The following is a 16,287-nucleotide window of genomic DNA, read 5'->3' on the forward strand; positions in this document are numbered from 1 at the left end:
TTTTATCCTTATTGCCAACTAAAAGACCTAACATTGTAACTTCTTACAAATAAGAAACAATGCATAGTAGCTGGGGAGTGGTTTAGAGTACACACTGCTCCTGCAGAAGACCCAAGCTTGGTAGCCAACATCCATGTCTGGGTGGTTCACAACTGCTACAGCTACAACTCCTGCTGGGGGGGGGGGGGGGGAGGGCGAGAGGGAGGATACATTCTGACCTCTGAGGACACCTGCACACACACACATGCACATATGCACGCACACACACAGGGACTTTTCACAGAGTTTAAAATAAGTTTTTTTTTAAAGACAAGATTTACATGACACATCTAACAACCTGATTATTAAAGGCAAAGAAGGCTGGGCATTGACAGCATACAGCCTTAATCTCGGACTCAGCAGGGGTCAAGCATAAGCAAATGTCTGTGAGTTCAGGAGCAGCCAGGTCTACAGAATGAATCCCAGGCCAGCAGGAGTTACCCTGCCTCAAAAGCAAACAAAATATTAATAATAATAACAGGCAAAGTCTACATAAACATCTCCAAAGCAAACAATCATCATCATCATAATAATAATAAATAAAAAGGAAATGTCATCTACAAAAACTGAATAAAACCCCTACTTTTTCCAAAAGCTAAGTCTGGGTGTATTTCTCAGTTTAGGGTTCCTTCTAGAGAATGCTGAGGGTCGGTGGGGTAATTCGGGGTGTGTGTGTGTGTGTGAGAGAGAGAGAGAGAGAGAGAGAGAGAGAGAGAGAGAGAGAGCGCTGGGAAACTGGATGCTGAGTCTCTCCCAGTTATATCAAAAAGATAACTTTTTCCCTGAATGGCTAGGAATAGGATGAAGATCTCTCTGGGCATCATCAGATTCCTCTGCTCAACTCTTGTCCAAAAATGCTTAGGAGCCTGGGAAAACTTGCTGGGTGTGCTGGCCAGGCCTGCCGGGACTGGGACTGAAGAAGGTCTGGAGGTGGCAGGCGGCAGACCTGGGAGATAAAAGGAACCTAAGCTGGGGCTATCTAAGGCCACCCTCCCCCATGCCCACATGGTTGGTAGCCCCTGACCCTCCATGTCAGGCCTGCACCCCAGGCCCCTGGGAACCCCATAGTACAGCCCCCTAGTGCAGATCATCATCAGCAGGGACCCCAGAACAGCTCCAGGAACAAAACCTGATCAAAGTCCCCATCCCTACCCCCTCCCCACAAAAAGATAAACAGAACATTACCAGTTAAGCTACAGAGCCTGAGCTCAAAAGATAAGGTGAGACCAGCACACAGCCATGACTACCAGCTGGCCATAAATCGTGACTGGCCCCAGGCATACAGTTATCTGGGAGGTTGCACTAAAGTAACTTTTAAAATTCTCTCCACCTTATCTGGAGGTTCCGTCAAACACACGTACATCACCGGCTTAGATCTCAGCCATTAGTACAGCGGTCAGGCTTTCCAAAGCAAGGCCATCCATTCCACCAGGGCCCTTCCCCAATTTCCAGGCACAGCTGTGGACTTTCACCCCCTTAACTAACAAAAGAGACCTTGTACACAAAATGAGCCCAAAGCATTAGTCCGTGTGATGTCAAAAGAGTGCTTGCTGCTTAGCTTCTCAGTGTATTGACCCTTCTTCCAGGCCTGACCAGGGTGCTCGACTGGGACCTCCCTGGATAGGGTCCACAAAGATTAGACAGCCAGCTTCGTCGGCTACTGCTCCATGCAACTGTGCAGTCCTGGTCCCACCACGCAGAGAAGGTGGGGGAGGGTGAAGAGAAGGAAAGACTGGGAGGTGGAAAAGCCTCTGACTCCCTAACGGTAGAAAGTAACCTGCCTCACTTCATGAAGGAAAGGACCAAAGTGCACCCAAATGTCCTGCTCGCTGTCAGCTCTGGCTAGAAACGCAGCCAGTCCCATAAAGTGCGGAGAGGAGGCCGTCCCTCTGATACCACAGGTTGTATAAAATGTGTATTTTAACTCAGTCCCACCTGTTGACACATCCCTCCAGAGGCCACTGGTGTTGTGTCTGCACATATGGGACTTGTACTCTCTACCCACTAAGTAGCCAGCCACGGGCAAGAATGTCACCTCCTCAAACCTGAGTTCACCACTATGCCCTGAAAGGAAAGGCTACCAGTTTCCTGAGGCTACCTAAGACGACTGTGAAATTAAGCCCACAGAACCATCTGATTATCAGACAGGCGGAACCGCAGGCTCGCTCAGAGGCCTCTCAGCTAGCACAGTCACTTTAAACAAGGCAGCGGCGAAGCAGAACTTGGGAGTGGCAGGGTCCCTGCCACTTCATCCTGGAGAAACAGCTTCTACTTTGTAGCCCTCAACCAGGGGTAGCTCGCTCTACCTCCTCAGGCCTTGCTTTGAGACAAGGCGGACAGCCATGTCAACAGGAGAGAGAGAGAGAGCTACTGACATCAAGTGGCCAGAAAGAAGCCACTTGAGTGAAAGAAGTCACAAGCTTAGGTATTTATATGCAAATATAGCCGAGACAAATGGTCACCAGAAGTGCCCCCAACCAGAAATGACCCACCTCTAAATGTCAATAGGAAACTTGGTCTGAGGTCCAGGCCTATTTCCCAAGGTTAGGGGAGCCAGTCGGGCGCATCCTTTTGGGATAGCCTCTAGTCAGGACTCTGAATTTAAAAATTGTAGTTGTTTAGACATGGGGAAATAAAAACAATTGTAAAAAGCCATCATCCTCACTAAAGACCGAGGCTCAAATACTGACCAAGGCAAGCACCTGGTTTCCGAGGTAGCTGGTAAAACACTGAAAGCTCTGCACTGGGAGAGCTGGGTTCCTCTGCAAGTGGCAGGCTCTCTCTCAGAGAAGGCTGGAATTGGGCCATGACTGGCACGCCCAGTTTGCCACACTTGACCACATGGTTCCTGTGACAGGCAACACTGCAGGGAGGACGCGGTGACCAGGCCAGCTGGTACAGGAAGGGGACTGACTAGGAAGCAAAGACAGGAAGAGTTGAAAGCTGAAAGAGATCAGGCCAGTCGGGCTGGGAGGCCTCGCAAGAGAGGGGGGTGGGCTGGGGGGGGAGGGCACATGATAATTAACTCAGCAAGTTGATAGTATTTGCATATAAATGCCTCTACAAATCACTACAAACAAGCCAGGACAAGTCAGGCCTATTAGCATATATAAGCCAGCACAGGAAGGCCTCTCTAGGTGGGTCATGGAGTGGGCTGCTCACTTAGGGGGCCTCCTGCCAGGCTTGGGGGGGGGGGGGGACACGTGGGGAGGTCGGAAGGGGGAGGACACTGGTTCTAATGCAGACCCTCAGACTCTTAGGATGTCAGAAAGAGGTGGCTGGATTCTTGGCCCATAAGGAAAGAGTGAAAGAAACTCTTACTCACTCTCCTAACGGGGCGTGGTAAAAAGAAAAAAGTAGCAGAGGCCATCTGCAGGAACAGAATAAATGGCTGGGAACTGACCTTAAAGTGGGGTCTCCTCCACAAGCTGAGTACCTCAGGTGACAGTCTTCGAGGACACTGATTTCCCAACACAGGTGTGAGACCACACCCTCTGATCAACAAGAGATGCTCAGGGAACTTAAGGGATTGGTTCAAAACCACAGGAAAAGGCCTCAGAGAGGAGTCAAGCCTCCAGGGCCTCCAAGCTGGAAAGCCAGAAATCAGGATCAACAACAGGGTCTCCGGGTGAGGGAATCTGATCCTGGGTGTCTCTCCCCCCACCCCCCAGCCATTATAATGCACCTTCACCAATGAAAACGACTTCCTGTCTGCCATCAGTGGGTTGGTACCAGGACTTCCTGTTACCCAGTTCTCCAACATTCGGCCAATTCCTGTTGTTGCTCCCAGTAAGGAAAAGATATACTGCTGGCACCTGTGACAGCTAGCTGATGGTGGCTGTCAATCTGACTGCTCTATCTGGAATAAACTAAAGGGGATAGGCACTCCAGCAAGAGATTTTCTTCATCATATTATTGGGAGCAGGAAGGCCCACCCTAAATCAGGGTGACACCTTCTGGAAAGAAGGAAGCTCCACTTTTGTTGGTTTGTGGTCACTCTCACAGGGCAAGCCTGTGGATCCTCCTAGTGTGACATTCCTTCACCCGCTTATTCGAAAGGAAGGAAGGAAGGAAGGAAGGAAGGAAGGAAGGAAGGAAGGAAGGAAGGAAGGAAGGAAGGAAGGAAGGAAGGAAGGAAGGAAGAAAGAAAGAAAGAAAGAAAGAAAGAAAGAAAGAAAGAAAGAAAGAAAGAAAGAAAGTAAGTAAGTAAGTAAGTTAGTTCTTTGGGATTCCAATACAGACCAAAGACCTCTCCCAGGAAGCCTGCCAACCTTCAATGCCTTATTACAACTACTGAGACGACTCCCAGATTCCAGTCTCTCCAGCATGTGACAGCCACTGTTGGACCATCCAGACCACATCCTTTAAGCCAGTCTAATAAATTCCTTTTTACTACAGACATCCATTCTATCTGTTCTGTTCCTTTGCAGAACCCTAATCAATACAGCTCTTTCTTTAAAAGATCTACAAGTTCTCTGCTTTTCCCCAAAGATGCCTGTTGGTTTAATAACTGTTGAACAAAAACCAGTTTCCACTTGCTCTTTGAAACAGGCAGGGGTTGGAGAGATGGCTCAGTGGTTAAGAGCACTGACTGCTCTCCCAGAGGTCCTGAGTTTAACTCCAAGCAACTACATGGTGGTTCACCACCATCTGCAATGGGATCCGATGCCCTCTTCGGGTGTGTCTGAAGACAGCGACAAAGGACTCACATAGATGAAATAAATCTTTTAAGACAAAAGAAAAAGGCAAAGGCTGGCTAGATGGGCTACGCACAACACACTGTTGCATCTTTCTCGTTGTTTATTTACCTTGTATTTCTGGAGTTAGGGTCTGACTACATAGCCCAAACTAGACTTGAACTCCTGGTCCTTCCTGCCTTCCAAATAGGCATTTGCCACATGCAGCTTATCTGGAACTTTCAAACTGGACAAAATGCTACTTTATGAGAAGGCAAGCAACCTGGCTGAGATTGCCCATGTTCCTGAAGTCAGATACGTAAGGCTGTGATCGGATTTAATAGATCGACAACATTCAAGAACCTGGCTGAACAGTGGTGCCTTTGAAAAGCCACTGCTGTGGAAGTGACAGCCGCCACCACCACCCCACCACCACCACCCACACCCACACAAAGGGCCTCTTCCTTATGTGTCCAGAAGTTGACTTGACACTTTCACGAGGATGCAAATATTCCACAGAGAGATGGTGGAGCTGTTATAAGGAAAGCAAAATCCACTTCCCCAAACCGGCCAAATGTACATTAAGAACCAAGGCCCCGAGCCAACGAGCGTTTTAGGAAGCAGGTCTTGAAACAGCAGAAGAAGCTTGCTCTGTTTCTTAAGCAGTTAAAGAAAATTGTTTAAAAGAAAATGTTGCTGAGGAGCATAAAATAATAAGAATAATAATTAAAGAAATAAAAGTCCATGTGTCCTTTAGCTTACTTCCCCTGGACAAACTGTCAGGAAAAGCTGTCTGTACTGGCTGGTTTTGTGTGTCAACTTGACACAGGCTGGAGTTATCACAGAGAAAAGAGCTTCAGTTGGGGAAGTGCCCCCATGAGATCCAGCTGTGGGGCATTTTCTCAATTAGTGATCAAGTGGGGAGGGCCCCTTGTGGGTGGTTCCACCTTTAGGCTGGTGCTCTTGGGTTCTATAAGAGAGCAGGCTGAGCAAGCCAGGGGAAGCAAGCCAGTAAGAAACATCCCTCCATGGCCTCTGCATCAGCTCCTGCTTCCTGACCTGCTTGAGTTCCAGTCCTGACTTCCTTTAGTGATGAACAGCAACGTGGAAGTGTAAGCTCAATAAACCCTTTCCTCCCCAACTTGCTTCTTTGTGCAGGAATAGAAACCCTGACTGAGACAGCTGTCTAAGGGAGGTATGGGAGAGTCAGTGAGTTCATGGCCACGTAGACATGCTTTTTAAAAGCTTAGGGTGGTATGGACTCAATTTTTAGACACCAAAACGGGAGACCTGCACGTAGGACGCTTACAGGACTCAGGGAGGGGTCTGGGGCTGAACTCAGATAACAAGTGAAGACAGTCCTCCCCCCCCCCCCAATCTTTTCTGTACTGGGTTAATCTGGCTTCAGCCCCTCTGATCAGAGGCTGCAAGGAGGACCAGGCAGTCCCCCTCTCAACTGGAATTTTAACAGTGAAATGCAGAGCAAGCCGGTGACCGAAGTGTATGCAGGCACCAGCTTATCCAATAGCTTGGCCGATGCTCTGTCGGGAAAAATTTGTCTCCAACCCTGCTGGCTGGAGTCCGGAACAACCAAGAAGAAGCCAAATTGCCCTCTGCTCACTCCAATAAGAGGTAGGGATCACGACAGTTAAGGCTCCTCACAGATTAAGAACCACTGCCACTGTCCCCTCCCAATCTGTCAGAGCCTGCCATGATCATCCTCAAAGCCATCCCCAGGTCCTCAAACCTGGTCTCAAAAGCCTTCCCTCAAATACACACTAGCCCCTGCTTCCAGACGTACGAGGACAGGGGTCTCTCTCCCAGATCAAAGGTTTGTGGCTCAAGTCCCTTGCAGGACAACGGATAACAGCAGTTGCATGTGGCCCAGCTGATCCAGTCCCCCCCCCCCACACACACACACACACACCTTCAACTCAAGGATTTCCTAGTGATAACTTCAGATTTCCCAAGAAATCTTGGGGGCATCTAACTCTGGCCCCCAAAGGGCCCATTCAGATTAGATTCAAGAAAGTCACTTCAGGAGGCACTTTAAGAGCCTGGCATCACCCCCTTCCTCCCAGAAAAAGAGACATTGCCCTTCATCATCACTGTCAGGAGTGGCGGCGATGCAAGAGATTCATTCAGTTCTGGTCCCCTGACTAGTGGGAACCAGAAGGGGTGTGCAGTAGCAAAGTGATCAAATGTCTAGCCTGTCTTGAGTCTACTTTTTCTGGAGGCCTCAGAGCCAACCCTAGAGGGGTAGCTCAAAGAGTGCAGTTAAACCACCTAAGGCCTTCCCAGAACGCACACACGTATGGACACACACACACACAAACACACAATTAATTCTCTTGTTGACAAGCCTGTACAGCAGAAAGGAAGAAGGGCTCACCCAAAAGCCAGGTACCAGGTACTTCACTAAGAAAGCCCAAGTGAGGTTAAAGCGACACAATTCTTGAGGTGCGACAGAGCCAATATGCCAGCCCGAAAATTGTCTTTTTTTTTTCCTTTTGCATCGTTATTCTTGCAAAAAGCAAAAAAAAAAAAAAAAAAAAATTAAAAAATTAAAAAATTAAAAAAAAACTCTAGGAATTAAAGATGAAAAGAATTAAGAGAAAGGCAGAAAACATCCAAAGAGGGACATTTTTAAAAAACTAGAAAACAAACCAAACCAAACTTTAACCAATCAGCAGTCAGTTCTTTCGAGGGCAAAGAACTTTTTAGAAACACTGCATTCATTGCTTCATTTGTGGCTTGTCCTCAGTTCTCACTACCCTGTCCTCTGACTCAAAGGATGAAAAACAGGAAGAAAAAAAGAAAGAAAAGACAGATGGATGGATGGACAGACAAAACCCATCCCTCTGTGTCAATGTCTCTGAAAACATTAACAACACAATGCTACTGACTGTCAACTGGAGCTGGGCCTTGCTTTCCTTGGGTCCCTGATTCCTGTCCCTGTAACAGTGATTTGCCACATCAAAAAATAAAACATAAAAAAAAAAAAAAACCAACAGTCCTCTACCATCTGATCATCATTTCCCACGTGTTCATCAAAGAGAGCAGTCCGGCAGCCAACTTTAAATCATACAGAAAACAAATCTGACAGTTGTTGATTGGATAGTTTTGCTCCTTAATCTGGATTTTGAAAGCAGCTTGCCAATGACCCAAGATTTCTGCCTGAGTCTCTCCCTCGGGACAGTCTGAGGAAACCTTAGCTTCTGTGTGTCTGGTTCTGCTCCAGTGTCTTCACAATGCGGGACACTGTGCTCGGGACAGAACCAGCAGCTCTAAACCTTACTGAGCCAAGCTCTACAGAGGAATTCCCTAGCTTGCATTCCATTAAAACAGGCTGTCCAGTTCCTTGACCACAGTTCCTTAAGCCAGGGAGAAGGGACAGGAGAGACATGGCTAGGCGAGGCTAGGCGACTTCTAACAAAAACCATCACAACCAGATTCTCCACCCACGCGTGTGGACAACCCTAAGAAGTTCCCGGTAATGGAATCTGCCCTCCTGTTGTGTTTGCCTGGCTCCACCCCCATCCCCCCCACCCCGTGCTGGTTAATTACAACAGCGCTGGGAACCAGAGTAGGCCAACAGGCCCAAACATTACAGAAATAGGCCAGCCTAACAGCAAGCGACCATTTTAATGACAAATGAAAGCAGAACCCACAGCACAACCTCCTCGAGGTTGCTATAGGGAGCACCAGGTGCATTATTCTTGCTGTGCTGGCCAACCAGGAGGCGGGGCTTATATGAGCTTCCTCAGACCAGACACCCTACTGCCTCCTTGCAGGATAGACTCAGGGCCCTAGGTGGGAGGCAAGCTGGGATTCTCTCAAGGGGGATTATGCAGACAACAGTGGGAACAGAAATTCCACACATTTTGAGAAAGACTGCTTAGGCATTTAAATATTTACTTTTTAAGACGAAACTTTTGCAACTCCCCAATAAAACTAGTTTCCTAGGTAAGAGTTTGCTTTGGGCCCTCAAGTATTCCTAAACACTCACTCTCACTTCCAAAACCAAGAAGAGTCAGTCTCTAAATGATACACTAAACACACACACACACACACACACCAACAATAAGGATATATTCCCTGAATACCTCATGTGACCAAAACTAAAGTTCACAGAGTTATTCTAATTCACAGATTTATTCAAATGAACCAACCCCCTTTGGGTCAGCCAGAAATGCAGGGGCCATCACTTGAAGTCCTAATGGGGAAGGCCGAAATCCCGATTATTTAGCTCCTTGACACTAGGAAGTCCAATTGGCACTGAGTTTACATAGCAGTTAAATCCAGTCCCAAAACAGCAGGAAAGCACTTTGCTGTCCAGCCAGGACAAGCCAAACAAGAGGCCGCCTGGAAGCACCGTTCTGTTTGGGCCCGGTCCACCCCCCCTCCCCCACTTAGCATTCACTGGGCAAAGGAACCAAAATTAAGGTTTCAGGTGGTTGGCGCCTGCAGCTTTGTTGTTTTTGTTGTTCTGGGAGAGCCAGCCAGTTCCTTGTCAATCAAAACAGTTTTCAGAACTGGAGAGCCAGAGTTCCATCCCATAGAAAAGTGTCCGGATTAGGATGGAGGTGAAGAGGGAGGGAGGGAGGCACCTGACCCCCCCCCCCCCCCACGTCATAAGGACAGAAGGTCTTCAAGGCACTTAATTCCTGGCCATTCCAAAAGGACTGTTTTCAAAGTGTACAAGTGCTTGCTTCTGCCACCGACCCCATGTTGTTAAATAACACTTGTGTGTAATTAAATAAAAGACCCAGTGTGACCCCCAGCCCGTTTTGAGAGCCACTTTAACATGTCTTCTGAAGACCATACTAGAAATCAAATGCAGGCAGACTTCTCTTTGGTCCTGTGCTTTAGAAAAGGGGGGCGGGGGTACTCTTGGCCTTCATGGCATGCACAGGCTCTGTGAGGGAGCCTTCAGGAACCCCTCAAACACAGAGAACACACATGCAGGTGTGCAAGCCTCCAGGTATCCACGGCTCTCCAACGACCCCCATTTACAAACTCCTTCTACGATTGAGAATCTGTCTCCAGACCCCTCTTAGCCCACCTCTGTTCCCTGTGTTCCAACGTCTGGATTTAGAATCTCAGGCTGCCAGTGGATGTTGTGATAACAAGAAACAGGCTCCCAGCTCCCTACTGCAGCCTCTCTCTCCCTCTCTCTCTCTCTCAGGTTACCTCCGAAGGTCTACGCTTTCCTATTTAATGCAGTCTGGGCCACAGCACTCCGGCCCAGCCCACTGGAACTCGTGATTTTTTTTTTTTTAGGGTTTCCCTTGAAACCTATCCAGAAACCACAGCCATTAAAAGAACACGAAGGTTTGACACCTCCTGAATTTAGGATTGAGGGGACTCCGGGGGCCAACTCTACAAACTGGCACCTGCTGCCCCATGGCCAAGAAGCGGTTACCCCCCAGCTCCGGGTGAGCTTCGAATTATACTCTATTTATTTAGTGACTGTCTCCAAGGATCTCAAAGCATGAGATGAAGTGAGATGAAGATGACGTGTCACTTCCTCACTATCTCTCTCCCAGGCTTCCGTCTGGTTTCCTAGCTGTGTCTTATTGCCTTCCACCAAGCAGGCCCCGGCCTTCCCTGCCTTCCAGATGGGAAGCTTATACTCTCTGTGGTTTATGTCAGTGGCTCCAAGAGAATCTTCAAAGGCTGATAAATGAGAAAATGCAGGGGGCGGGGGTGGGGGTGGGGGGTGCCCTCCTAGACTCACCTGCTCTCCGGTCACCTTTAAACCAATTTAGCACACTGTGTACCACCACTAAGGCTGGCTGCTAAAACTCTCTTTGAATGTGCCCTGTGGGCTGTGGGCTCTCCCCTGAGGGCAAGATTCCCCCATCACCATCATCATTACATAGGTATGTACAGGACAGAAAGGGCTGTTTTCCAGAAAGCTTAATTCTCTCTAAGCCTACAAGATGACTTTGGGTTGGCTGGGTTTTTGTTTTTGTTTTTTGTTGTTGTTATTTTTCTTGTTACTACCCTAACTTGGATATCTCTCTTTTTAAACTGGATTTAAAAAAAAATCTTACCTTTCCTTCACACTACCCATTCCCCCCCCCAAAAAAAAATGCTGTACCGGTTCTGGCAGAAGAACAAACCGAAATTAGAGGGCAGCCAGGCCAAGATGATCTCCATAGGTCCCCTCCAGCTCTGCACTGATTCTCTTTAATTACTCCCCAAACAGGCACATTCTTCACATTGCTGCAAACTGACCAGCGACTTCTAACTCTCTCTCTCTCTCTCTCTCTCTCTCTCTCTCTCTCTCTCTCTCTCTCTCCACACACACACACACACACACACACACACATAACCCCGGCTGAAGAAGGTGTGTTCTAGACCAAAGAACCCAAAGTTCTCAATGGCACCAGTACCCCCAAGTATTAACAAGGTAGGAACTAACCCAAAAGCAGACCGAGGAGGAGGAGGTCGGGAAGGAAAAGCAGCAGGGAATAGGAGGAAGAACGTACTCTGGTGCCCAGTAGACTCTAGCCACTCTCTCCCCAGGTAGGTTTCTCCTGGAGTCTAGGAGTTCAAGTGCATCCAGCCTGCCCTTCCCCCACATGCCCCAAGAGAATGGGAAGTTCAGCCAAGACTCACTCGCAGCACCTGCCTCCAGCGCTAGGCCGGCAGCGAGCCGCACGGCGGGGGAGGGAGGCTGCACTCACCTGGCACACAAAGCCTCCGTACACCTCGGGAGGAAGGAGGCACTCGGAGGTCCGGGGGCCACCACGCCGGCCAGCGCGACAACGGGAGATTCCAGTGGCAGCGGAGCCCCGAACTTACCCACCCCAGGCGGCATTCTCCCCACCTCCCGCTGCCCCCCGGGCTCGGCGGTGGCGCAGGCTAGGAGCGAGGGGCCTGGCGGCAGGGGCGGGGCGCGCATGGTGGCGGCCCGGGGCTGGCGATCGGCGGGCTGCCCGGGGAGGGAGGTCCCCCAGGCGCGGCGGGGATTCACCCACGGGGCGCGGCGCTGCGTCCCGGTCCCCGTCCCGGCCTGCCCGCCTCTCTCCTCCTCCTGCGCCGCCCGCTCGCCCGCCCGCCCGCCCGGAATCGCTTTATGTAAATGAAGCTCAACTCGCAGTTTGCAGCGCGCACCGCCCGAGGAAGGGGGGCGGGCGGGGCGGGGGGCCTTCGGGGATCCACATTACACAGCAACAAAGCGGAAGGTTAATTTGAAACTCACAGCCCCGCAGCCTCTCGGCTCCCCGGGCAAAGCCTGACATCTACAGTCGCGCAGGGCGCAGGCCGGGCTGCTCGCGGTGGCCGCGCCCGCGCGCCTGCGGGGACCTAGGGACACAGACGCACAAACACACAGGAGCAGAGCCGGAGCTGCCGGGCCCGGGCTCCCAACACCGGCCTTAGAGGCGGCCTGGGCCGCACTCGCCTGGGGACAGGAGCCTTGGCTGCCCCGGCCTGCACCAACCCAGGAACCGGCCCGGCAGGAACAAAGCCGCGTCCCCGCGAGGCACTGACCGCAACACTCATCAAAAGTCAAAGGCCGGCCTGGAAGAAACGGACGCGCCCTCGGCCACCCCCAATCCCCCCAAAAAGAAAGAAGAAGGAGAAGAACAAGCAGTCGGGGCCTCTGAACCCTGATCCATCAGTCTCTCTGGGCCCTGTCCACGTCAGAGCCAGGCCACTCTAACATGGGGACTTTAGCCAATGTGGACAGGAATTTATTTGAAACACACACCCATCCTATTAACTGCTTCACAGAGCACTTCTGTTTTTCAGCTGCAGAAACTTACAAAAACATCCCCTACTCTCCTCCATTGAGTTTAAGGACAGTTTCCGAGGAGAGAGAAGGAAAGGAGAAGAGGAGAGGAAGGAACGACTAGAAAAGGCCAAGCAGTTTGCAGCCACCCGCTGCCAGGAGTCACACAGCATTCCAGACAGGGCAAGAAAGGTGCCCGGCTCGAGATGATTCTACCACCAGGATCAAACCAAACAGGGCTACCTCGGCTGGTCAAAGCGACAGCGGGCACTTCTAGGTCCCCCTAAGTTCACCTTTTGCATTCTGTTATGGAAAGGCAGGCCCCCTTGAAATCTCACCGGAAGTCTCCAGTCCTCTCAGACAGAATTCCACCCTCCTCCTAAATCTAGTCTTCATTCCCAGCATAGAAAGACACCTGCTTTTTCTCTTTCTGAAAACCAGCCACCCAGGCTGCCCCGGCAGCCGCGAGTCTCTTCCTACTGCACAATAATGAACCATGCAAGTGTTAGAAATATAATAAGCTCACCAGGCGAAGAGCAGAATATATGGAATCGTATTTGCATTAAACGCACACTAACAGGGAGGGAAGGGGGATGCTTGCTTGGTGAAAACTACAGTGTCCCTGTGCAGAAAGCATTTTTGGTACAATAGAACTCGGTTTCAAATCGATGTAAATACCTAACCTGTTGGGCACAGACTGTTACCCTGTCTATATTTTAGCACAAAAAAAAAAAAAAAAAGATTGCAGTTTTTCCCCCAAGCTAGGGCCTTGGAAGAAAAGAGCTCCCTCTGGGGAATCGTGTCTGATTAGGGACAAAGGAGGGCAGAGGCCAAATTCAGTCAAACTTGAGGAGGGGGGGGGAGCAGGTTTTGGGGGGTGGGGGAGGGGGAGGATGGGTTTGTGAACCAGAGTATGGCCTCTGTAGACCTGCTTCAGACTGCCTGACCTCAGGCTCAAGAACAGGTGGTGTTTTCAAAACACACTGTTATTTATGTTAGCCACATGAGTCAGGAGCACCTTAAAAAAAACCAATTAATAATTTAATTGAAAAAAGGACAATGAATAATGCATGGAGATGATGGGGGGATCCTCCACTCAGAAGATGCCCCCCTCCCCAGAAATCTCTTTGGGAAAAAACAAGAGATTCCAGACCCCACAGTCCTCACCTGGAAGCTACCCCACGGGCCTAGCTGAAGAAGTAAAGCCAAACCGGAAACTGTTTCCACTCGTGGAAAATTGAATTTTGCAGCTTTCTCTTGAGTTTTATTCACAGGACAGCCTCGGAATCTTGTAACGCGGTGAGTATGGGAAAGGGGCCATTGGTACCTTCGACAAAATGAAAGCTAGAAAAACCACAAGACAGGATCTAAAGTCATCTCAGAGAGATCCTGGGGAGGGGATGGCCACAGAGGGCTTCTGCCTTGATCCTGCCTCCGTCACAGGCCCTGGGTCAGGCCTTCTCCACCTCAGAAGCCTGACAGGCAGCAAAAAGAATGACCCCTGATCCCTTTTCTTTATCTTAACCCTGCAATAGCTACGTGCATGGTGAGGGCCTACTCAAGCCTGTCTTTGTTTAGACAAAAATTTCACTGGAGAGCCACAGGCAGGTAACCTACAGCCTGTGGACCACAATGAACAAGATGATGGACTGTGAAAAAGCTGGGATGCCACCCCCCCCCAGGGGTAACTCATTTTCATCCTTAACCAAAACAAGACCTCTTCAGAGGGAATTTACAGAGCCCACGCACTGTAAATTTCGGTTCCTCCGAAATCCACATTGCCAATTCTGTCCCCAAGTTCAGGACATGGCAGCTGCCTGGTGTTAAACCCAAGCCTGCCCAGTACTGACAGCCTGAAATTCTGGGGCTGCACCCAGAACACAATGACAAATAAAGCCACTGCCACAAAAGGCAGGCCTTCTCCAGTTCTCAAGGCTCTCTTCCCTAGGCTAGGCACATCTAGAAAGCCCCATTGACAAAGGATAAATATTTAAAAATAAACCAGGGAATGCTAGCCCCTTCTCCTCCCCTTACCCATTCTCGGAGCCAGAGGTCTGCCCATGAACGCTTAGCTGACTGATAAATGACACCTCTCCAACACAGTCAAACCTGCCTCCTCCCCCACCCCAGGCCCACACTCCTCCAGTGCTGTATCTTCTCAGGCCTGCCCGAGCTAAGTATGATCCCTGAGTGAGATCCAGTGGACGTCAGCATTCCAGCCCCTCTCTAGAGCACAACTGGGTTTAGGTAGATGTGTGTCATTCTTCCAGATCATCCTGGTTTTATTAAATTGATTTAAAAACTTGTGCTTAAATCCTCTAGAGGCTAAAAGCTAGGATATGGGGGGGGGGGCACAGACACACACAGACGTGCCCCCCACCACCAATAAATATGAATACATTCGGAGCTGAATTTTGCTCTGTGGTCTGAGCTCATTCCACCAATAGAGGTAGTTTTATTTAGGGGCTAGGTATCTGCCCAGGCCTCCTCGATATGATATGACATACAGACCAACATCAAGGCAGCTCAGCCACTGGCAGCTGGGGTACTGGGGGACCTACCTATGCACAGATGTTTTGTTTCACATCTCTGACAAGAATCTCAAGGCCTTCATGGATCACTGTGCTGTTAATTCCATAGATGAATTTTTACCCCATCCTAGGCGGACGGTTTATTTACCTGCCCTTCCCAATTCATCTCCTAACCCTGTCAATCAGACGCACAACACAGGCCCAGATGAGTCTTCTTTTCAATCTGTGATTCAAAAGATTTTTCCCAAAATATTTCTGAGTGGCAAAGCCCAGGACTCAAGGAAGCAAAAACACAGAAGTTGCCTTAAATGAGCCTTAAATGTTAGGCAAATAGGTCACCAATCTCTCTCTGTGTGTCTCTCTGTCTCTGTCTGTCTGTCTCTCTGTCTCTGTTTGTCTCTTGGGAAAAAGTATATATATATATATATATATATATATATATATATATATATATATATATAAAACACACACATATATATATAAAACACACACATATATATATAATACACACATATATATATGTATATATACACACATATATATATGTGTATATATTTTTTTTTCTGAAAGGGCAAAGAAAATTTGCCATGCAAGACTTTTATACCCAGGGGGATTTTTACATTTGTGTTTCTAAACCCTGAAATTGAGGATTTTAATGACAAGGCAGACAGATGCTTAAAGACAAGACAGTGTCGCAGTCAAGGGACAGAGCTGCAGGAGAGAGCAGTGCTTTGTCTGGGCCAAGGGGAGGGGGTGAACTTCCCATCTTGTTTCTGGGCCGTCCCCCAACTGTCTGACACATCCCTTCACAGTGGCCAGCAAGCCGACCGACGTCTTGGAGGGGACAGAGGTCGGGCAGAATAAAGGAAACAGGAAACAGGGGAGGAAAAGAAAAGGGACAGGGGACGTTGTCTGTTTATATAAATCCTAGTTTAAAAAGAAAAAAAAAAATCTCAACTCATATCAATTCCACCGTGTGCACCAACCGGCTTCCAACTCCAGCTTGAACAGTGAACTCTGTCAGACTCACAACCGCCTAGTTCAGATTTTTCTTTTTCTTTTTTTTTTTTTAATGAGTCATTTCACGTGGTTTTCAATTCCCCCAGTGATCACTTTTGAGTCGTGGTGGACAGGATACCAGAAGATAAATAAAAGATGACCCTTCCACCCTTTACCCCAAGTTAATTCTAGAATCCCGTTTTGTTTTGCTTTTTTAAATTTTTTTTCAGTTCATCCTTTCACTACCGTTCATTTTTGTTGGAGATCTGTGCTAATCTGACTTCACAGTCCGACCCCC

General features: G+C 49.0%; 1 protein-coding gene across 1 annotated transcript in view; it reads right to left on the reverse strand.

Moving 5' to 3' along the window:
* Zfhx3 (zinc finger homeobox 3) overlaps positions 1 to 11,732 on the reverse strand; it is a 244,358-nt gene extending 232,626 nt beyond the window's left edge. Inside the window, 1 exon segment of the mRNA XM_052166279.1 lies at positions 11,411 to 11,732. The gene's annotated coding sequence lies outside the window, so the exon portion shown is untranslated.
* Between the last annotated feature and the right edge of the window lie 4,555 nt (positions 11,733 to 16,287).

The sequence above is a fragment of the Apodemus sylvaticus genome, chromosome 21 (assembly GCF_947179515.1).
Source record: "Apodemus sylvaticus chromosome 21, mApoSyl1.1, whole genome shotgun sequence".
Lineage (NCBI taxonomy): Eukaryota > Metazoa > Chordata > Mammalia > Rodentia > Muridae > Apodemus > Apodemus sylvaticus.